The sequence below is a fragment of the Bombina bombina genome, chromosome 7 (assembly GCF_027579735.1).
Source record: "Bombina bombina isolate aBomBom1 chromosome 7, aBomBom1.pri, whole genome shotgun sequence".
Taxonomy (NCBI): Eukaryota; Metazoa; Chordata; class Amphibia; order Anura; family Bombinatoridae; genus Bombina; species Bombina bombina.
Window position 1 is genome coordinate 562,341,063 of NC_069505.1, and position 24,168 is coordinate 562,365,230.

Below are 24,168 nucleotides of genomic sequence, written 5' to 3' on the forward strand. Positions count from 1 at the left end.
TATTTACAGGTCAAAGAGCTGATTTCTTTGGGGCAATGCCCCGCAAAAGGCCCTTTTAAGGGCCATTGGCAGTTTAGTTTAGGCTAGGTTTTTTTTTATTGGGGGGGCGTATTTTTATTTTGATAGGGCTATTAGATTAGGTGTAATTAGTTTAAATATTTGATCATTTCTTTTTTTATTTTTTGTAATTTAGTGTTTGTTTGTTTTTTTTGTAATTTAGATAATTGTTTTTAATTAATGTAATTTATTTAATTGTAGTGTAATGTTAGGTGCTAGTGTATCTCAGGTTAGGTTTTATTTTACAGGTAAATTTGTATTTATTTTAACTAGGTAGCTAGTAAATAGTTAATAACTATTTACTAACTAGTCTACCTAGTTAAAATAAATACAAACTTAGCTGTAAAATAAAAATAACACCTAAGATAGCTACAATGTAACTATTAGTTATTTTGTAGCTATCTTAGGTTTATTTTACAGGTAAGTATTTAGTTTTAAATAGGTATTATTTAGTTATTAATTTTAATTTTTATTTAGATTTATTTTAATTATATTAAAGTTAGTGGGTGTTAGGGTTACGTTAGGGTTAGGGTTAGACTTAGGGTTAGGTTTAGGGGTTAATAACTTTTGTATAGTGGCGGCGACGTTGGGGGCGGCAGATTAGGGGTTAATAAGTGTAATGTAGGCTGCGGCGATGTTAGGGACAGCAGATTAGGGGTTAATAACTGTTATGTAGTTGGCAGCGACGTCAGGGGCAGCAGACTAGGGGTTAATAAGTATAGGTATGTGGCGGCGATGTAGGGTGCGGCAGATTAGGGGTTAATAAATGTAATGTAGGTGGCAGCGATGTTGGGGGCAGCAGATTAGGGGTGTTTAGACTCTGGGTTTATGTTGGGATGTTAGGTGTAAACATAACTTTTCTTTCCCCATAGGAATCAATGGGGCTGCGTTACGGAGCTTTACGCTTCTTTATTGCAGGTGTTAGGCTTTTTTTCAGCCGGCTCTCCCCATTGATGTCTATGGGGAAATCGTGCACGAGCACGTAAAAGCAGCTCACCGCAGCGCTGGTATTTGGGTGCGTTATGGAGCTCAAAGGAGCTCAACGCTGCAATATTGCCCGCTAACGCCGTGTTTTTGAAAACCTGTAATACCAGCGCTGCTAAAGGAGAGCGGTGACAATAACTTGCAAGTTAGTACCGCACCGCTCATAACCCAAAACTCGTAATCTGTCCGAGAGTTAGTAATTGTTGTTTGTGAAAGTATCCCCTTCCTCAGAGATGTCACAGGTTGTTGAGATATATATACTGTGTATATATATATATATATATATATATATATATATATATATATACAAACACACGTTTATAACATATTTATAAAAACAATATATAAATTTGTTTAAATCACAATATAAGAAATAATAAATTAAAAAACAAAATGTGATAGTGCATAAAAAAGGATAAAAGTCCCAGGTAAACACGGTGGTAATGCTCAGCTCAGCAGGTGAACCTCAGGGAGAAAAAGAGAAACACATATAGTGAAGTTATGTGGTTATGTGAAATTTACAGCAGAACCTAGAAAAGGTACTCACATTGTCTAGAGCTTCAAAATCAAGCTCTAGATATATAGGCACAGGAAGCTCCTAATAGGAGGCAAGGCAAAGAAGTTCCAGCTCCAAAGGATGAATCAGAAGTGGTTAAAAAGTATAACAATTTATTAAAAACAAGTCACAAGGCAAATAATGAGACTGTCCCAATCATAGACAAGCAAAAGACTGTGTGTATCACAATGTCCAATGAATGCTCTGTTAGTCCGGTAAAGAACAAGGCTGCGCCCCTTTTTGTGACGTCACTACTCCAACAATCGTTTCACCAATCACAAGCTCTAGACAATGTGAGTACCTTTTCTAGGTTCTGCTGTAAATTTCACATAACCACAGAACTTCACTATATGTGTTTCTCTTTTTTCCCTGAGGTTCACCTGCTGAGCATTACCACCGTGATTACCTGGGGCACTTATCCTTTTTTGTGCACTATCACATTTGTTTTTGTGTGTGTGTATATATATATTTATTTAAATAACATACACACATACGCATATATACATTTATTAGAATAAATATAAATATATATATATATGTGTGTGTATGTGTGTATATAGATATATTTATTTAAATAACATACACACATACGCATATATACATTTATTAGAATAAATATAAATATATATGCATATGTGTGTGTGTGTGTATATATAGATATATTGTATATTTTTTTCGTAAACAAAATAAAAGGTCCAACAAATGCATACATTAAAAAAAGTAGTTCATTTAGCAATGTCCTTGACAGATTCTTGTGTATATACAGTATAAATATATATATTTTTTTGTGATGATAATTTTTTTTTTTTTTTTACAGCTAAATTAAAATGAAAAGGGGGCAGAATACATAATGGAAGTATACTGCAAAGTTGTTTTACTATGCATAATTTAATATTTTATATTTCAATCTCAAAGCATTTTCTGTCCCTTTAAGATAATGAACAAATATAATGTGAGCTGAATAGAATATGCTGAAAGACTTCTGTGGATTCTTATATACAGATTCAAAAGGTAGACAATAATAAAAAAATGTTTGACAACACAAAGGTTAAACATGCCTAAGAACTGTGTTGTAGGACATATCCCTAAATTAATCACAATGCCATTGCAGGACGTAAAACCTAATAGTCTTGCTATTACAAAGTACAGTAGTATACCTAATGCATAATTATTTATTATACTGAATTACAAGTGGAGCAGAAAAATATTAGCGCTAAGTGCAAACTGCCAAATTAATAGAGCTCCTATTCTTGTACTTGTATTACAAATTGAAAGTAAAATGTTAGCATGCAAGAATTTGGGTCTGAAATGTCCTGAATTGGTGTCCGGGAAATCTAGTCACCTTACACAATGTGCAAGGAAAAAAATGACATTACTATTGACAAGATCCAAAAAATAAATATATATATATATATATATATATATATATATATATATATATATATATATATATATATATATATATACAAAATAATTATATGTACAATTTGAAAAGCATGAAACCAATACAGAATCAAATCCTATCAGAATCCCTTTTTAACTTTTTTTAGGGTACCTTAATGTCTGAGGCACTAACATTTCCTTTATTTAAATAATAATTCTCTGTTGCCCCTTTCTTAGTTTGGGTGTTTGGTCAATGCCCTGAAATCTCAACTGGTTTTCTGTGTGGCCTTGACAAAATGTACAGAAATCAGCAATGACACATTTCTTCTAATTGTATATTTATGTTCCCTTATTCTCTGTACCTAAAGAGTGGTTTCACCCAAATAATAAAATCCACACGGACAGATGAATAAATATACAGCAAAGCCCATCTGATATGTATAGTATTTCTTAAAGGGATAGTAAAGTCCAAATTAAACTTACATGCTACAGATACGGCATATAATTTTAAACAACTTTCTAATTTACTTTTATCATCAAATTTGCTTTGTTCTCTTGTTATTCTTAGTTGAAGGCTAATACTAGGTAGGCTCATATGCTAATTTCTAAGCCCTTGAAAGCCGCCTCTAATTTGAATGCATTTGACAGTTTTTCACAGCTAGTCAAAATATCTAAGATAAGGATGCAGTCAGCAGAAGCTTAGATACAAGGTAACTACAGAGGTAAAAAGTATATTTCTATAACAGTGTTTGTTATGCTGGGGAATGGTATATAAAAGGGATTATCTATCTTTTAAACAATAAGGCCTAGATTTGGAGTTTGGCGGTAGATGGGTTGTTAACGCTACGCGGGCTTTTTTCTGGCCGCACCATAAAATTAACTCTGGTATCGAGAGTCCAAAAAAATGCTGCGTTAGGCTCCAAAAAAGGAGCGTAGAGCATTTTTACCGCAAATGCAACTCTCGATACCAGAGTTGCTTACGGACGCGGCCAGCCTCAAAAACGTGCTCGTGCACGATTCTCCCATAGGAAACAATGGGGCTGTTTGAGCTGAAAAAAAACCTAACACCTGCAAAAAAGCAGCGTTCAGCTCCTAACGCAGCCCCATTGTTTCCTATGGGGAAACACTTCCTACGTCTGCACCTAACACCCTAACATGTACCCCGAGTCTAAACACCCCTAACCTTACACTTATTAACCCCTAATCTGCCGCCCCCGCTATCGCTGACCCCTGCATTATATTATTAACCCCTAATCTGCCGCTCCGTAAACCGCCGCTACTTACATTATCCCTATGTACCCCTAATCTGCTGCCCCTAACACCGCCGACCCCTATATTATATTTATTAACCCCTAACCTGCCCCCCACAACGTCGCCGCCAGCTACTTACAATAATTAACCCCTAATCTGCCGACCGCAAAGCGCCGCCACCTACGTTATCCTTATGTACCCCTAATCTGCTGCCCCTAACACCGCCGACCCCTATATTATATTTATTAACCCCTAATCTGCCCCCCTCAACGTCGCCGACACCTGCCTACACTTATTAACCCCTAATCTGCCGACCGGACCTGAGCGCTACTATAATAAAGTTATTAACCCCTAATCCGCCTCACTAACCCTATCATAAATAGTATTAACCCCTAATCTGCTCTCCCTAACATCGCCGACACCTAACTTCAATTATTAACCCCTAATCTGACGACCGGAGCTCACCGCTACTATAATAAATGGATTAACCCCTAAAGCTAAGTCTAACCCTAACACTAACACCCCCCTAACTTAAATATAATTTACATCTAACGAAATTAATTAACTCTTATTAAATAAATTATTCCTATTTAAAGATAAATACTTACCTGTAAAATAAATCCTAATATAGCTACAATATAAATTATAATTATATTGTAGCTATTTTAGGATTAATATTTATTTTACAGGCAACTTTGTAATTATTTTAACCAGGTACAATAGCTATTAAATAGTTAAGAACTATTTAATAGTTACCTAGTTAAAATAATAACAAAATTACCTGTAAAATAAATCCTAACCTAAGTTATAATTAAACCTAACACTACCCTATCAATAAATTAATTAAATACAATTCCTACAAATAACTACAATTACATAAACTAACTAAAGTACAAAAAATAAAAAAGAACTAAGTTACAAAAAATAAAAAAATATTTACAAACATAAGAAAAATATTACAACAATTTTAAACTAATTACACCTACTCTAAGCCCCCTAATAAAATAACAAAGACCCCCAAAATAAAAAAATGCCCTACCCTATTCTAAATTAATAGAGTTAAAAGCTCTTTTACCTTACCAGCCCTGAACAGGGCCCTTTGCGGGGCATGCCCCAAGAAAATCAGCTCTTTTGCCTGTAAAAAAAAAACATACAATACCCCCCCCCCCAACATTACAACCCACCACCCACATACCCCTAATCTAACCCAAACCCCCCTTAAATAAACCTAACACTAAGCCCCTGAAGATCTTCCTACCTTGTCTTCACCTCAACAGGTATCACCGATCCGTCCTGGCATCCGGTGCTGAAGAGGTCCAGAAGAGGCTCCAAAGTCTTCCTCCTATCCGGCAAGAAGAGGACATCCGGACCGGCAAACATCTTCTTCCAAGCGGCATCTTCAATCTTCTTCCATCCGGTGCGGAGCGGTTCCATCTTGAAGCAGCCGACGCGGATCCATCCTCTTCTTTCGGCGTCTCCCGACGAATGACGGTTCCTTTAAGGGACGTCATCCAAGATGGCGTCCCTTGAATTCCGATTGGCTGATAGGATTCTATCAGCCAATCGGAATTAAGGTAGGAATATTCTGATTGGCTGATGGAATCAGCCAATCAGAATCAAGTTCAATCCGATTGGCTGATCCAATCAGCCAATCAGATTGAGCTCGCATTCTATTGGCTGTTCCGATCAGCCAATAGAATGCGAGCTCAATCTGATTGGCTGATTGGATCGGCCAATCGGATTGAACTTGATTCTGATTGGCTGATTCCATCAGCCAATCAGAATATTCTTACCTTAATTCCGATTGGCTGATAGAATCCTATCAGCCAATCGGAATTCGAGGGACGCCATCTTGGATGACGTCCCTTAAAGGAACCGTCATTCGTCGGGAGACGCCGAAAGAAGAGGATGGATCCGCGTCGGCTGCTTCAAGATGGACCCGCTCCGCACCGGATGGAAGAAGATTGAAGATGCCGCTTGGAAGAAGATGTTTGCCGGTCCGGATGTCCTCTTCTTGCCGGATAGGAGGAAGACTTTGGAGCCTCTTCTGGACCTCTTCAGCACCGGATGCCAGGACGGATCGGTGATACCTGTTGAGGTGAAGACAAGGTAGGAAGATCTTCAGGGGCTTAGTGTTAGGTTTATTTAAGGGGGGTTTGGGTTAGATTAGGGGTATGTGGGTGGTGGGTTGTAATATTGGGGGGGGGGTATTGTATGTTTTTTTTTACAGGCAAAAGAGCTGATTTTCTTGGGGCATGCCCCGCAAAGGGCCCTGTTCAGGGCTGGTAAGGTAAAAGAGCTTTTAACTCTATTAATTTAGAATAGGGTAGGGCATTTTTTTATTTTGGGGGTCTTTGTTATTTTATTAGGGGGCTTAGAGTAGGTGTAATTAGTTTAAAATTGTTGTAATATTTTTCTTATGTTTGTAAATATTTTTTTATTTTTTGTAACTTAGTTCTTTTTTATTTTTTGTACTTTAGTTAGTTTATGTAATTGTAGTTATTTGTAGGAATTGTATTTAATTTATTTATTGATAGTGTAGTGTAATTTTACAGGTAAGTATTTATCTTTAAATAGGAATAATTTATTTAATAAGAGTTAATTAATTTCGTTAGATGTAAATTATATTTAAGTTAGGGGGGTGTTAGTGTTAGGGTTAGACTTAGCTTTAGGGGTTAATCCATTTATTATAGTAGCGGTGAGCTCCGGTCGTCAGATTAGGGGTTAATAATTGAAGTTAGGTGTCGGCGATGTTAGGGAGGGCAGATTAGGGGTTAATACTATTTATGATAGGGTTAGTGAGGCGGATTAGGGGTTAATAACTTTATTATAGTAGCGCTCAGGTCCGGTCGGCAGATTAGGGGTTAATAAGTGTAGGCAGGTGTCGGCGACGTTGAGGGGGGCAGATTAGGGGTTAATAAATATAATATAGGGGTCGGCGGTGTTAGGGGCAGCAGATTAGGGGTACATAAGGATAACGTAGGTGGCGGCGCTTTGCGGTCGGCAGATTAGGGGTTAATTATTGTAAGTAGCTGGCGGCGACGTTGAGGGGGGCAGGTTAGGGGTTAATAAATATAATACAGGGGTTGGCGGTGTTAGGGGCAGCAGATTAGGGGTACATAAGGATAACGTAGGTGGCGGTCGGCAGATTAGGGGTTAAAAAAATTTAATCGAGTTGCGGCGATGTGGGGGGACCTCAGTTTAGGGGTACATAGGTAGTTTATGGGTGTTAGTGTACTTTAGGGTACAGTAGTTAAGAGCTTTATGAACCGGCGTTAGCCCAGAAAGCTCTTAACTCCTGCTTTTTTTCTGCGGCTGGAGTTTTGTCGTTAGAGCTCTAACGCTCACTTCAGAAACTACTCTAAATACCGGAGTTAGGAAGATCCCATTGAAAAGATAGGATACGCAAATGACGTAAGGGGATCTGCGGTATGGAAAAGTCGCGGCTGAAAAGTGAGCGTTAGACCCTATTTTGAGTGTCTCCAAATACCGGCGGTAGCCTAAAACCAGCGTTAGGAGCCTCTAACGCTGGTTTTCACGGCTACCGCCAAACTCTAAATCTAGGCCTAAGATTTTTGGTGTTTACTACCACTTTAATCTAATGTTTTCCTTGCAAAATTTGGAGTTGTTAAAATACAGATTTGTTAGTATTTATAGTTGCCTGAACAAAATAGTCCTTTAACTCTTTCATGGTATAGTGTAATTGTAATTATTTTATGTTTGTGATAGATTTGTTTAATTATTATTAATTAAGATCAAATCATTCCTCTCATTATATTCTGAGACCATTCTTTCATTGGTTTTCTTATTTTGTTTGGGCCTAGTAATATTTCCTCTAGCCTGGTTAGGATACGGTAAACTAAATTCCCATTGGTTGGTTGATTTTAATCAGTTAAGGAAGAGAAAATGAGACCAGTCATGAAAGTGAGTAACTCCAAACTGACCAATGCAGTAACTGTCTGCAGAGAAGTCTTGTCAAGGTCCAGTTAATAGATGAATTGATGATAGTCAATAAAGTTCCTCATGGATCTGTTTGTGGTACTGTTGTTGTATTCAGATTGCTCTTTTGAGTGCTCACCTTATTGCATACATTTGGGTACTGCTGTTGTAAAGCAAAATATTTTTATGTCCATTCTTTGAAAGCAGTCACATATCTCCTTTAAGGATGGGCGAATGTTTCTAAAAATTCAAAATTTAAAATTAATTTTGATACATTCATTCGTTTGAATCGAATTTTGAATGTTTATATAACATTCTAACATTCTATTTTCAAATTTTCGAATTTTTCAATAAAATTTGAAAATATTTGTTCGAATAATAGAATGCTTAGCTGTGTATTCATTAAATTTTGAAATGTAATATTCGAATTTGAATGTGACATTCAAATTTGAAATTGTATTTCTAGTCTACAACTGTGTTTAATAAATGTAATATTCGAATTCGAATGCTACATTTGAATGTTACATTCAAATTTGAAATAGTATTTCTAGTCTAATACTGTGTTTTTAAAAAAAAAATCGAATTTGAATGTGACATTTAAATTCGAATGTGACATTCAAATTCGAAATAGTATTTCTAGTTTACAACTGTGTTTAATAAATGTGATATTTGATTCAAATGTGATATTCAATTTGAATGTGATATTCGATTTGAATGTGACATTCGAATTTGAAATAGTATTTCTAGTATAATACTGTGTTTTATAAATGTAATATTCAAATTCGAATGTGATATTCGATTTGAATGTGATATTCGATAGACATGTGCAATTCGGTTCGGTTCGATTCGGAAATTCGGAAAATTCTGCAAATTCGGAGATTCGTATCGAACCGAATTTCCGAATTCAAATTTTGCCGAATTTTCCGAATCGAATCGAATCGAATTGATTCGTAAATTCGGATGGCCATTGGATTACCTATGTAATATACCTAATATACAGTATAATACTAGTCTAATCCCACCTAGCACTTACCGAATTGCCGAATTTCCGAACCGAATCAAACCGAATCGAACCGAATCGAACCGAATCCAGCCGAATTTCTTCAAATCCGAATGAATCCGAAACGAATGGATTCGAAATTTTCCGAATTCGAATCGATCCAAACCGAACTTCGAAAAATTCCGAATCGATCCGAACCGAACCGAACCGAATTTTTTCGCCATGCACATGTCTAATATTCGATTCAAATGTTACATTCGAATTCGAAATAGTGTTTCTAGTCTACAATTGTGTTTTATAAATGTAATATTCGAATTCGAAAGTGACATTCAAATTCGAATGTGACATTCGAATTCAAATGTGACATTCGAAAACTGTAAATAACATTCGAAAATCGAATTTTTAAGAATATTTGTTCTTATCAACATTCTATTATGTAAATCGAATTTCTACAATAACATTAATTCTAACATTCGAATTTGAATATAAACACATTCGCCCATCCCTAATCTCCTTTTTTTTTTTTACATACAATTTGACTTGGAAATGTATTTTTTTTTTATTAGGCTTAGCGTTCATTATGAGCAGGGAACCTGCACCCTTCATCCAGAAAGCAGTGCTGTCTGTAACATGGTGAAAATTGTCTTTATAAGAATGTGTGTCACCTATGGATATAATTGTGAAATTTTAATTCTAAACTACTTCCTACATACTCTGGTATGAGTATCCATATTTGGTCCTAAGAACACAGAAACAGAAAAAGCAGGAGCTTCAATAAACTTAAATATCCTGCAGTATTCATTTACACTTTGCAACCTGATTGGCCTTATTGTACATGTGAATATAATTATCATAATTTGGATGCTGCTCTCATATCCCTTATTGAAGACATCAGAAACAAAAGTCAGACATTACAGAAAGATTACAAAAAATAAAACATAATTATTCATACTTAAAGGTTGTTTAATCAACATAGTGTGATTATAAAATGTTTACTTAGCATTTTAGTCTTCCAACTCTATTGTGTCTGAAACTCTAGTATCCACGAGGAACGTGAAGAACACACTCATGTATAATAAAAATATTTCAAAACCAAATCTAACAAAGCTGCAGGACCAGATGGCCTACCTGCAGAGTTTTAAAAAATAACATCTGATTCAATTGAAGAAACTCTAGCGAAGCTTTTTAATAACTATTACATTAAAAATGACATGACGTCACCCTATTTCACTGACTCTTTAATTACATTAATTCATAAAAAAGGAAAAAAACCAGAACAAATGTCTGCATACCATCCAATTTCCCTCCTAAATCAGGATTATAAAATACTGATGTTAATCTTAGCTGAAAGGGTCAAGAGAGTAATTGGCGGGCTGATTCATACAGATCAGTCTGGATTCATTCCGGGCAGAAATTCAGCTCGTAATATGCGTAGGGTGTTAACGATGATAGATTACTTTTCTCAGCTTGATCAGAAACAGGGAAGAAGGTTGTCTAACAATATAAAAACAGATATGGCTATTCTGACAGTGGATGCAGTAAAAGCATTTGATTCAATTATATGGGACCATCTATTTACCTCACTTGAAAAATTCGGTTTCTCAGTTAATCTGTTCAACCTGATTAAATTAATTTATAATAAACCCAGATCACAATTAATAGTAAATGGTGAATTATCCAACTTTATAACCCTTCAAAGGGGGACACGACAGGGATGCCCACTGTCCCCATTACTGTTAGATATTGCACTGGAGCCTTTAGCAATACGTATAAGAAAAGACCTGAATTTGATCACGGTAGGTAGGCAGAAGGTATTGATTTCCTTATATGTGGATGACATTTTATTATTCTTGCAAGACACATCTTCTAGGATCCCGGCCTTCTTGAAGATTATAGACAGATATAGCCAATTTTCAGCTTATAAAATAAACCCTAATAAATCAAAACAAGGGAAAGCTTGAATAATTGTTTTAAGGAAGTACAATACATAAACTATCTAGGGATTAAAATAGGAAAGAACCCTAAAGATTGGTATCAGCTGAATTTTAAAGATATTTTTGATAATATCCAGAATACATTGAATAAATGGAATTTATACTACTTATCTCTATCTGCTCGTGTGATGGTGATAAAAACTATTCTTTTTCCAAAATTGCTATTTTTATTACAAAATCTCCCACTACTTATTTCAAGAAAATATATAGAAAGATATAACAGAGCTTGCTCGCAGTTTATATGGGGGAAAAAGAAGATGCGCATATCATTGGAAAAATTATCTCAGTTGAAACAGTATGGTGGTTTGGCTTTCCCCAACATTAAAAAATATAACTATGCAGTTCTGGTAAAATTTGGAGTAGACTGGTTATCGGAAGCGGATCACGTTACCTATTATAAACTTGAAACAGAGTTTGCAGCCCCCTTTGATCTGAAAGCTATACTTCATTGTCCGTACAGGAAACTACCAAGCAATATTAGTAAAATGCTGACATTAAACAATATAGTACAAGCATGGTAGAAGTATTGCCAGACATTAGGATTAGAATATCACATTTCAAATTATTTACCCATGACCGGCTGCGTCGACTTTTCACCAGGTTTGCATAATAAAACTTTTCGCGAATGGCACGAGAAAGGTTAAGAGAATTCAAGCAACTCAGAACTGGAGAAAATGCCACAATCTGTTCATTTGCATATTTAGTAGATAAGTTCAATTTACTCAGGCAGAATTTTTATGCATACCTACAAGCAAGACATTATGTCCAGGTACAAATATATAAATATGGATATGAATGGGGGCAAAAACCGATAGATTCCGGGCTGAAACTCTATAAAGCAGGGTTCCATTCAATTTCATTCTGGTATCAAACCCTGTTTTATAATATTGGACAACAGCATATCAATAAGGTTAGAGATCATTTCTTGAGGTATTTTAATATTTTACACGCCGAGAATATCACACAGAGTATAAAAAAGTAGTTGAAGCTACCAACTTGACTAGCTGAAGAGAGTCCCAATTAAAACTAATTAATAATTTATATCTGACACCAGAGAGAATAAGTACTTGGGCCCCCTCCCAACAAGGAAATTGTTATAAATGTAACAAAATAAGGGCAAATCTGTTACACTGTTTATGGGATTGTCCTAAAATACGACAAAACTGGGCAAGGATTTAGTTCTGGCTTAATAAATTCCTTAAAGTAAAAATCGCTTTAGAAACCACACATATATTTTTCTTAGAGCAGGATACATCTCAGGAAGATAGACTTTTAATAAGTATGGCAATCTTAGCCGCACGTAATTTAATCTTGAAGAACTGGAAACGAAAAACGGCCCCCAGCCTAGCAGAATTTATAAATATAATCAAATTACAGATGATCATTGAACGTCAGGATCTGAAAATAAAATCAGAAAAGCAGTGTTGTATATTTTTCCATAAATGGAAAAAGTTTATTTGCTCATGGCCCCTGCCTGCCCAACGGCAATTTGTAGAACCAATTATATTCGCTACACCATTTATCAATTAAGTTATTGCTGATTTTTTATCCTCAAACTGGTTAAGTAATGATTGACCGACCCTTGCATGCGAAAGCTGCTTGAATAAAAGGGAGGGTGAGGGATGAGGATGAGGGAGAGGAACAATTTCTTTTTTTTCTTTTTTTTTTTCTCTTCTCTTTTTTATTTTTTATTTTTCGTATTTAAATGGAATTAATTTAAATCGGATTATGTTTAATACAATATGTTTTATCCATCACCAGGAATACTCCTGTCAGTATAAAATAAATATATTTAGATGTAACCAAGACATAATAGATGATGATAGATATAATATGATCAATTCGTTACTATGGGCTCTGCTTATGTGTACAGTTAGGTGGAAACAACCCAAATCAGAAAATGATTAAAACAATATGATTTATTTGTTCTTAAGAATATCGTTGTTTGTATAGGATTAGCACATTTTCTAAATCAGATAATGATCGCTACAACATGATGTGTATGTCATGACGTATACTGTTGTCTCCTTATGTTTTTTTTAGATGTAATTAAGGCAAACTAGAATGTGATTGTTTCAACACATTTAAGGGTTATTATAAGTATTGTTATCTTTTATGTTATCCATATTTAGAATGTATTGATCTAAAATTAGATAATGACTGATACAATATGATTTACATGTTATTTGGTAGTTGCTCATGTATGAGACGGATTGTTTTCATTTTATCGTATGACTTAATTTATTTCTTATTCAGGAACTATAAGTATGCTTCTTTTTCTTCTTTGAAACTCAAATAAAAATAAGGTTTAAAAAATAAAAATAAGTCCAAGAGGTAGATATGTTCATTGCAGATGCCCAACAATAGTACATTTCCTTTATTTGTAGAAAGTTTGTCTTCCTGTAGATTAATAAACATCCAGACATTAATAAATTTGTAGACTTTAACACCCTTATAAATCTCCCATAATTATTTGTCTAACGTCTTCTGAGTTTTCTTTTGATTGGGGCATCACTCTCATGAACAGACTATAAGTAATCAAATGTGTGTACCTTATTTGTTATAGGACAGGATACCTTCATTTTCATTTCTTCAGTAGGATTATATGACTCTAGATTTTGGAGCAATTATCCCTCAGGTTCATATATTTTCTGACAGAGGGCTTGATATTCAAAACCTTGCCAGCATGGAGAAAATGTCAAATCTTTGGTATTTTTTAGACCTTATATTGTAGTATATGAGTCTCTGTTCTACATAAAGAATACTATATAGAAACAAAAACTTGTCTCAAGATAACATTTTGATTTCTAAAGTTTTGCAAGGGCCTCAATGTCCCAAAGAGAGGTTTTGAATATAAGGCCCATAGACTAATCTTTTGTCTACTACTGGGAGAAGATCAGAAATCCACAAGAACCAGTAACAGTCAATGTCCATTGCAAACCGACCTTGGCAAAGTTTTAGCCATATTAGCTTTGTTCTACAAATGGAGGTTAAGACTACAGCATTAATGCAAAATGCGTAAAATATTTGTTGTGGCATTACTATGGGTGTATTCTTGCTTCGAGATTTAATATGTTTAGATGGTTTAAGACATTTTTGAGTAACTGAAAGCTAAAATCCAGGTAATTCTAAAGGGTTCACAGCTGGAAATACACACATACACACACATATATACATATATCTATACATTTAGCTAGCTATATATATATTTATATAGTATGCACACATACAGAAAGCACACAAAGCAACCTATATAGTGCAGAATATTTTAATAAGGTAAACAGGTATAAAAATCATCAAAACACCACCCCGCAGGGTGTGTAATCACAGAAAGAGCCCTTAAACAATGTGAGGTATAAATAAAAAACGCTCTATAAATAATAAGTCCCACTTGGAGTTGACTAAAGTGACAGGATCGGTTCAGCACTTCAGATGTATAATAGAAAGTCTCATTTGTGCACATTTATTAGGAATATCGACTCTTCTAATTACACAATCAAATTTCTAATTACACAATCGAATATCTGGCCAAAGCCTGTACCTTTCCAAACTCTGTTTCAGGTAATCGGCTAGTCCTCCACACACTCCCGGGTACTCCTCGGTAAGTCACTGACTTAAGGTGGGCGTGAATATATATATATATATATATATACTCAGGATTTGTGAAAAAGTAGTAATATTTTTATTTAGAGTGTAACATTTTGGGAATAACCTCCCTTTATTCAGAGGCTTCAAGACGGTACAGATTTGGTGGGTGAAGCAAAATTTCAGCTGTATTTTTATGGCATAATGTTTTCCCATCCCTGCGCTCTAAAAATGTTTTTATTTATTATTTTTATTACACATCAATGATCTTCATTGTTACATTACTGTTTATCCCAGGGACTGGTTCAGCTTATGGAATAGTTGGTTTAGGCAAAAACCTACTGGACCCTAGTTTCTGAAAATCTCAGAACTTGTGCCCATTTAGCCAAAAGAGCATTTATGAGTTCAGGCATTTATGTTGGAAAAGAAAATGTGGCTTTCAATCAGTATTCAAAATCATTCCAAAGTTTTTCAATAGGGTTGAGGTCAGGGCCCTGTGCCGGCAACTAAAGTTTCTCTATTCGTTAAACCATCTCTTCATGCACAGTGCACAGTCATGCTGGAAGAACCAAATTGTCTTAAATCTCTTGGTATCCTGTAGCGTTAAGATGACCATTCACTGGAGCAAAGGGTCTAGCCAAAATCTGGAAAAACAGCCTCAGGCCATTATCACTTCTCCACCAAATATTACAGTAGGCACTATGCATTTTAATGTTCTCCTGGCATTTGCCACACTCAGATTCTTCCATAAGACTGCCTTATAGTGAAGTATGGTTCATCAATCTAGAGGACATGTTTCCACTGCTCCAGAGACCTGTGGTAGTGTGCTTTACACCACTCCTTACTATGCTTGAAATTGTGCATGTTGATGTGAGGCTTGTGTGCAGCTGCTCAGCCATGGAAAACCATTTCATGAAGCCCCCAACACATAGTTCTTGATCTCATGTTGTTTTCAGAGTTTGAAACTCTGTGGTAAATGATGCTACAGATAATAGGAACGAGCTCCACCATTTGGCAGACTTGCTCTGTGAGTTTTTGTGGTCTACAACTTCATGTTTGCGTTGTTATTGCTCCTATATGCCTCCGCTACACAATAATAGCACTTACAGTTGACCAGGGCAGCTCCAATAGGGCAGACATTTCACAAACTGACTTGTGACACAGGTGGCATCCTATGACAGTGCCATGTTTAAAGTCACTGATCTGTTCAATATTACCTACTGCCAATGTTTGTCTATGGAGATTTCATGCACTGGATTTTATGCACCTGTTAGAAATGGATGTTGTTAAACACCTTAAAGGGACACTGTACCCAAAAATTTTCTTTCGTGATTCAGATTGAGCATGACATTTTAAGCAACTTTCTAATTTACTCCTATCATCAAATTTTCTTCATTCTCTTGGTATCTTTATTTGAAATGCAAGAATGTAAGTTTAGATGCCGGCCCATTTTTGGTGAACAACCTGGTTTGTCCTTGCTGATTGGTGGATAAATTCATCCACCAATAAAAAAGTGCTGTCCAGAGTATTGAAACCAAAAAAAAGCTTAGATGCCTTCTTTTTCAAATAATGATAGCAAGAGAACGAAGAAAATTTGATAATAGGAGTAAATTAGAAAGTTGCTTAAAATTGCATGCTCTTTCTGAATTACAAAATAAAAAATTTGGGTACAGTGTCCCTTTAACTGAATTATTAGAAGGTGTGCCCATATACTTTTGGTCATATAAATCAATAAAGCTGATTCTAACCATTTACATCCTGCGATAGGTCTCTTTTTCGTGAAAAATATATTCCTAACATGTTTAACAGACACTCTATTATACAAATGGCTGAAAAATTTTCAGTAACATGACCCTTAAATTTTTCTTATATTGAAACTAACAGGAAGTCATATTTGTGCACAACTGAGATTACATTATCCATGGAAACAGACAATTCATAAAAATAAGTCAAAAGGATAGAAGTCATTTTTTTATATTTGCATCAGAAATTAGGTGTTGATCCAAACCCTTAAAAAAATGATCAAATTATTTATCTACACACTTATCTGTACAAATGACCATAATCTTTAATGGTGGCTTTCTGTTGAAAATCATTTGATATGTTTTTCTGAAAACTAAATAATATGCATGAAAAAAGGAGGTAGATCAGAAAAACATATCAAATGATTTATCTACAAATATCCCCATAAACTTAGAAGACAGTCACAATCTGGTAGAAACGTTTATCTAATGATTTTCAATGAAAAATAACCATTAAAGTCTATGTGGATTTTTGTAGATAAATCATTTAAGTTTTTCTTAAAGGGACACTGAACCCAATTTTTTTCTTTCGTGATTCAGATAGAGCATTACATTTTAAGCAACATTCTAATTTACTCCTATTATCAAATTGTCTTCATTCTCTTGGTATCTTTATTTGAAATGCAAGAATGTAAGTTTAGATGCCGGCCCATTCCTTGCTGATTGGTGGATAAATTCATCTACCAATAAAAAAAAGTGCTGTCCAGAGTTCTGAACCAAGAAAAAAAGCTTAGATGCCTTCTTTTTCAAATAAAGATAGCAAGAGAATTAAGAAAAATTGATAATAGGAGTAAATTAAAAGTTAAGTTGCTTAAAATTGCATGCTCTATCTGAATCACAAAAGAAAAAATTTAGATTCCGTGTTCCTTTAAGAATTGTAATCGAATTGTAATTTTCTTAAGAATTGTAATTGATGTTTTTGTCTTGAAAAAACAATTTGAATTGACCTCTATGTTATTATGATGGTAAAAGAAAATTGTATTTAAGATCAAAATCACTTTATCTGGAATTGTGATAAAAATACAGGGCATTTACATCTTGAACACAGTTTTTAAATGTTAGATTAATTTAATTTGCCCTTGGGTTTTGCAAAATAACTCAACAATTACATCACTGTTAAATCTTTTAAGAAATGAAAAACAATTTAATGTAAAAACAATAAAAAATAAATCTATTATTTATGTTTGCATTTAAATGCACAAAAGCAATTGTAGCAGAGAGGCAGTAGGATCTGTAATATCTTTTGGGTAGGCAGAGACAAGCAAGTGACTACTCTTGGTAATTGTAATAATAACCCCTTTCCACCAAGAACTAGACGACACATAGCTTGGGAGTCAACAACAACTATTTCATCAACAGAACAAAAAAAAACAAACACTTTTTAAAAACAGTCTCCCCTACAAGGGTTTTCCCAACTGAAACAGCAGGGAGTTTAAACAGTAACATACAGTTTAACAAACATTTTAACCATTAGCCTAAATAACAATTCCTGCATAGTTCATAAGTGGCGAGTATTGCCACAATGCTCCCCCAGAAAAAAGCCGGCATACCCAGTCTGATCCCAACGGATTGGCTTGGGGAGGTCCGGAGGAGTGTTCACAGATCAAGGTTCAAGTTCAGTTTGTCTGGACAACCCGTCGGCGTTGCCATTTTGCTTCCCAGGTCGGTAATGGATTGTTAAGTCAAACGGCTGCAGCGCCAAACTCCAGCGCAACAGCCGGGCATTGTCTCCGGATAACCTGTTCAGCCACACCAACGGGTTGTGATCTGTGAGCAGGGAAAATTGTTGTCCATATAGATATGGCTGAAGTTTCTTGAGGGCCCACACCACGGCCAGGCATTCCTTTTCGATGGCAGCGTAGCTAACTTCTCGGGGTAACAGTTTCCTGCTTAGGTAGGCCACAGGATGCTCACTGCCATCAGCCCCAACTTGGCTCAGCACTGCTCCCAATCCAAACATAGAAGCGTCTGTATGGACGAGAAAGCGTTTAGTTGGATCCGGGGCAGCAAGGATAGGGGCATTTACGAGAGCATTTTTCAGTTCTTGGAATGCTTGTTCACACTCTGGGCTCCAGGTAACAATCTTAGGAAGGTTTTTACGGGTGAGGTCGGTGAGGGGTTTGGCTAGGGTACTATAATTAGGTACAAACTTCCTATAATAGCCTGCGGTACCTAGAAAGGCTAGCACTTGGGTCTTGGTACGGGGAGTGGGCCACTTGGCTATGGCCTCTACCTTGGCCGGTTCAGGCTTCTGCTGCCCGCTACCTACTCGGTGCCCTAGGTACTGGACCTCCGCCATCCCTATATGACATTTGCTAGGCTTAAGGGTTAATCCTGCCTCCCTAATGCGATCTAGGATCGCCCCTATATGGTTCAAATGCTCGTCCCAGGAGCTGCTAAATATAGCTATGTCATCTAAATAGGCGCATGCGTACTCGTGGGACCCATCCAGTAGCCGATCTACCATTCGCTGGAAAGTAGCCGGAGCGTTCTTCATCCCGAATGGCATGACCTTGAATTGGTACAGGCCAAACAGGGGGACGAACGCTGATTTGGGGATGGCATCCTCGGCTAGTGGGATCTGCCAGTACCCCTTACACAGATCTATAGTGGTGAGGTACTGGCCTTGAGCCATTTTATCTAGGAGCTCATCTATCCGGGGCATAGGGTAGGCGTCAGAGACGGTTTTATCATTAAGTTTCCGGTAGTCTGCGCAGAAGCGGGTCGTGCCGTCCCGCTTCGGCACTAGAACTACCGGCGAGGCCCAGGGGCTGTCCGAGTGCTCAATCACTCCTAACTGTAGCACCTCGTCAATCTCCTTCCGCATATGTTCTCTCACCGATTCTGGTATGCGGTAAGGAGGTTGACGCATGGGGAGGTGACCTGGGGTTTTTACCCTATGGGTGGCCAGTCGAGTATATCCAGGCACGTTGGAGAACGTGTCTCTCTTTTCCTGCAGTAGCTCTGCTATTTGAGCTCGTTCCCAAGGACTTAACCGCTCACCCAATTGTACCTCTCCCAGACCTTCTTTCTGGTTCTTCATTCCTAGGAGGTCGGGAAGAGGTAAACTGTCTGCGTCATCCGCAGCAGGGGCGCAAATAGCATTTACCTCCTCTGCGCGTTCATGGTACGGCTTCAACATATTTACATGGAGCATGCGTCTAGCGCCTGCTCCAGTACATGGACCGATCACATAGGTGGTGTCACAGATTTGTTCCACTACCATGTATCATTTTTGACCGGTTTTAAGATTAGCACCTTCTGCCCAGTCTGAAAACTGCGGTCCCTGGCGCCCCTATCATACCAACGGCGCTGACGGGTTTGAGCCGCCTGAAGGTTGGAGCGGACGGTCCGAGTCAGGGCCTCCAGGCGCTCCCTAAACTCCAGCACGTATGGTATGATAGGAGTACCGTCACTAGTGACTTCCCCCTCCCAATGCTCTCGGATTAAGTCTAGGGGACCCCGTACCCTCCTTCCGAATAATAATTCAAAGGGAGAGAACCCCGTGGTACTCTTCTGGGTATCCATGAACGTCCGGAGCATCTGTTTTAGTGTTCCATTAAACCGTTCACAGAGCCCATTAGACTGGGGGTGATAAGCGGAATTTACAATGGGTTTCACCCCACATGCTCTCCACAACTGGTGGGTAATCTCGGCTGTAAACTGGGTGCCCCGGTTCGAAATAATCTCCCGGGGAAATCCCATGCGGGAGAAGATTCTGATGAGGGCATCCGCCACGGTCTCGGCATGAATATTAGCCAGAGCCACTGCCTCGGGATATCGGGTGGCATAATCCACGACCGTGAGTATATACCTCTTCCCCAAGGGGCTAGGCTTGGCTAGGGGGCCAATGAGGTCCACCGCCACTCGACTAAAAGGCTCCTCTATTATGGGGAGGGAGTGTAGCTTCGCCTTATATCGGTCTCCTCTTTTCCCTACTCGTTGGCAGGTATCACACGTCTGGCAATACTGCCTAATATCTTTGGTGATCCCTGGCCAAAAGAAATTCTGAGTTAGGCGGTGCTTCGTCCGACTAACTCCTAGGTGGCCTGACAGCGGAATATCATGGGCAACCCGTAGCAGTTCTCATCTATACCTCTGAGGTACTATTAACTGCTGAAGAGACAGGGGAATAGATCCAGCCACTATCTTCTCTGCATACCTGTACAGTAACCCCTTGTCCCAACCGTACCTCTCTCCTTCCAACCCCACCTGATTCTGGTCTACCTTATCCCTATATACTTGCAACGAGGGGTCAGTGGCCACTTCGCTACCAAACTCTAATGGAGGGGCCCAAGAGACATTAGGGGGGTGATTGCTTACCTGAGCCTCAGAGTGATCAGCCAGTGCGTTGGTGCGGGCCTGTTGTCGGGTAACCATGGGCAGTGCTGCTTGTGGGAAGGTTTGGGGTGCAAACGCTGAAGTAAGCTCCCCTAAGTCGTTGCCCAAAATAACGTCTGCGGGCAAATTTTGCATAAGGCCCACTTCTACGTTCCCCGACCCTGCTCCCCAATCCAAGTGTACTTTGGCCGTGGGAATCTTGTAAATGGCTCCCCCGGCCACCCGGACAGCTACACAGTCTCCGGTGAGTTGATTGTTGGAAACTAAATGTTGCCGGAGCAAGGTTATGGTGGCCCCAGAGTCACGCAGCCCTTGGACACGTCGGCCCTCTATATAGACCACCTGGCGGTGGCTTTGTAGGTTGTCCAAAGCGGCCTGTACTGGGTTTACCTCGTGTAAGATGCCCAAGGGTTCCTCGTGGAAGACTGCAGGTTGGGTCTGTAGTCGGGGCTCGTTCTGGTAGCAGTGTACAGCTGCCCGGTTGTTTGACAAGTTGTTCTGGTTGTTCCAGGTGGATCGGTTCTTGTTCCTCGGACAGTCTCTCTGAATGTGCCCTTGTTGGTTACAAAGATGGCAACGGATAGCTGATCGAGTCTGGTATCGGGGAGGGGGTGGGTAGATTCCCCCTCCAGGATGGGGTAGCAGAGGTGTAGGAGCTGCAGTGGGGGTTGGGGTGACCCCAATACTGGAGCGTTGCTGTGTTCATTGAGCTCTCCGAGCGTCTTGGTATTCATCTGCCAAGGTCGCTGTGGTATGTACCGTGCACGGTTTTTGATCTCTCAGCCAGTTTTGCAATTCAGTGGACACCCCTTGGAAGAATTGCTCCATCAACAGGAGTTGTAAAAGGTCTTCCAACTGGGTGATTTGGGCTGCCTGCAACCAGCCTTTAGCGGCCCTGGTTAGCCGATGCGCCCACTCAGTGTGGGTATCTTTCTCCAGCTTCTTCAGGTCTCTGAACCGCTGTCGGTATGCCTCCGGGGTAATAGCATACCTAGTCAGGATGGCCTGTTTTACCTTCTGGTAGTCCCTGCTGTCCTCATCTGGTATGGTGCGGTAGGCTTCAGCAGCCCGCCCGGATAACTTGCCAGCCAGTAGGGGAACTTGGTCAGCGGTACTAATATTATGCAGTTGGCATAATCGCTCAAAGTCCTGTAGGTACCCATCGATATCCTCCATGTTGGTATGATACTTGAATGCGTGGTAGGGAATCTTAGCTCTCCTTGTACCAGCACTGGAGTGTACTGGTAGCCCCTCTCCGGGTCTCGGGGGGGTGGTTTGTCGGGTCACCATCAAGTACTCATGTATGTCTGCTGATGTCCGTGTCAGGAGCTCCTCCGAATGGGGTAGCGGAAAAAAAGCCAACCGGGTCCGCATCTCTTTTTGGAATTCAGTTTCGTTGTTCGCCATGGGTACGGCCGTACCTGCTACCCGGTCTCCCTCCATGAGCTCTGCAATCAGCCTTGCTTTGGTTTTATTGCTGGCAATAATTCCTCTCGCCTCCAGTAATTCCTTCAATGCAGTTCTCTTTAGTCTGGTATAATCTGTCCCCATTCATCGTCTGTTCATATACATCACATGTCCTACGACTTGCTGTGCGGTTTGAATCCCGTCGCTTGCCACCAATTGTAGCAGAGAGGCAGTAGGATCTGTAATATCTTTTGGGTAGGCAGAGACAAGCAAGTAACTACTCTTGGTAATTGTAGCAGAGAGGCAGTAGGATCTGTAATATCTTTTTGGTAAGCAGAGACAAGCAAGTAACTACTCTTGGTAATTGTAATAATAACCCCTTTCCACCAAGAACTAGACGACACATAGCTTGGGAGTCGACAACAACTATTTCATCAACAGAACAAAAAAAACAAACACTTTTTAAAAACAGTCTCCCCTACAAGGGTTTTCCCAACTGAAACAGCAGGGAGTTTAAACAGTAACATACAGTTTAACAAACATTTTAACTATTAGCCTAAATAACAATTCCTGCATAGTTCATAAGTGGCGAGTATTGCCACAGCAATGAAATACCTTGCTCAAACGTCTCCTGTATTTGAAGATGACATCATTCATGACATCATCATTGACTTTACTGATCCCATGACTTATTACATCACTGATGTATTATAAACATTAATATTTGCTGTGAACACTAGTATTTCTCATAGATTTTTGTATATATCGCTTCAATGTAGTGACAGTGTTTGGTAAATATAGGGTTAATATTTTAACTATTTGGTTTTAACTAATAGGAATTTTGCAATGGTTTTTTAAACTGCACAAGACAGTAGTGTTGTAAGGTTAACGATTATGGCCCATGATTGCAGAAACAAGTTAAACCATATGTGTTATCATTGACGTCCACTCTGGTATGTTTGGTTTTAATATTTTTCAACAAACTTTGTCTTAATTTAGTGTGTGCACATAGACATTTTGTTTTTTAGATTACTATTTTGGAGTGTAAGGACTAAAATTCCCATGAGCACGCTTGTCTCGAGTCTGGATTATCCACCACCAGCCATTGGGTGCTATTGACTCATGTTTACAGAGTCTCATGATACTGAAGGAAAGGGATCTGGCAACCAGTATTGGTGACTGCAGTATCAGAAGAGTCGCACACTAGGACTATTATGAGCCTTGAGTTATAATTTCCTGCAGTCTCCAGAGTTGGCAATTACCCCAAAGGGAGTGCTATAACCACTGGCCGGGTATACTAGTGGGTGATCCATATGCTCATTTAAACACAAAATATATAATGAGATAGCACCAAGATCATTTAACTATTATTAATATAATATGTTGTCATATGTCATGTGATTAATGCTTATGTATTTGATTACATCATAAACGATATATGAGAAACTATTAAGGCACAGCTAAAGATATCATACAGAGTCAGGGCTGGCCTTAGGGTGAGGTGATCTAGGTAGGCACTTAGGGCCCCCACTGAAGGCCATTTTACAAGTGGAGTGCTATTTAATGCTCCAGCTCGAGCGTTAACTGCGCTAGAAGTAAGCTTTTTGCACGCGTCGGGTTGCGCTCGTATTACAAGATGAAAGTAAACATTTATCACTTGCGCGCTAACCCGACAACACATATGGTTTTCAAACACACAAAGGGCAGATAAATGGTCTGATTTATAAGCTCATTCACGTTTCAGAAGCGAAGAAACTTTGAGCTTAAACAATTTATAAAGAAAAAAAACACAATCATTAATAATCATTATAGTTAAAGGGATATAAACCACACTATTTTTCTTTCATGATTCAGATAGAGCATGCAATT

General features: G+C 38.3%; 1 protein-coding gene across 2 annotated transcripts in view; it reads right to left on the bottom strand.

The window, feature by feature from the left end:
- The window catches only part of LOC128667055 (uncharacterized), a 233,165-nt gene that overhangs the window by 186,440 nt on the left and 22,557 nt on the right, over nt 1-24,168 (bottom strand). The gene's annotated exons all lie outside the window — the stretch shown is intronic.